We start from the raw sequence: 641 nt of genomic DNA, 5'->3' as shown, positions 1-641 counted from the left end.
CCTCCACGAGATGACCTGCTGATCCCGAGCTTCTCCCTGACAATTAGCGCGGGCGGCCAAGAGGATCATTCTGCGGAGGTTTACGGAAGGAAAAGCCACAAGCTTCTTAACCTTTTAAAAGTCCTTCGGGATCGAGAGGGAAAAACGCAGGTGAGACACGAGGATGAGGCTTCGGAAAAGGAGGAGAGAGGGAGGGAGAGAAGGGAGGAGAAAGGGAGGAAGAGAAGGAAGGAGAAAGGGAGGGAGAGAAGGAAGGAGAAAGGCAGAGAGAAGGAAGGAGAAAGGGAGGGAGAGAAGGAAGGGGAAAGGGAGGGAGAAAAGGAAGGAGAAAGGGAGGGAGAAAAGGAAAGAGGAAGGGAGGGAGAAAAGGAAGGAGAAAGGGAGGGAGAAAAGGAAAGAGAAAGGGAGGGAGAAAAGGAAGGAGAAAGGGAGAGAGAGAAGGAAAAGAGAAGAGGAAAAAAGGAGAGAGGAAAAGAAAAGGGAAAGAGGATGTACAGAGAGGAGAAGTGAAGAAGAGAGAAGAAAGAGAAGAGCGAAAAAATAGAAGAGAAGCGAAGAGAGAGAAGAGCGAAAAATAGAGAGAAGAAGCGAAGAGGAAGAAAGAGAGATTGAAAAGAGGAGAAGAAAAGAGGAAGATAGTA

Source organism: Penaeus monodon, chromosome 23, assembly GCF_015228065.2.
Source record: "Penaeus monodon isolate SGIC_2016 chromosome 23, NSTDA_Pmon_1, whole genome shotgun sequence".
NCBI lineage: Eukaryota > Metazoa > Arthropoda > Malacostraca > Decapoda > Penaeidae > Penaeus > Penaeus monodon.
The sequence above is the reverse complement of the archived record's forward strand: the minus strand, read 5'-3'. Positions refer to the sequence as shown.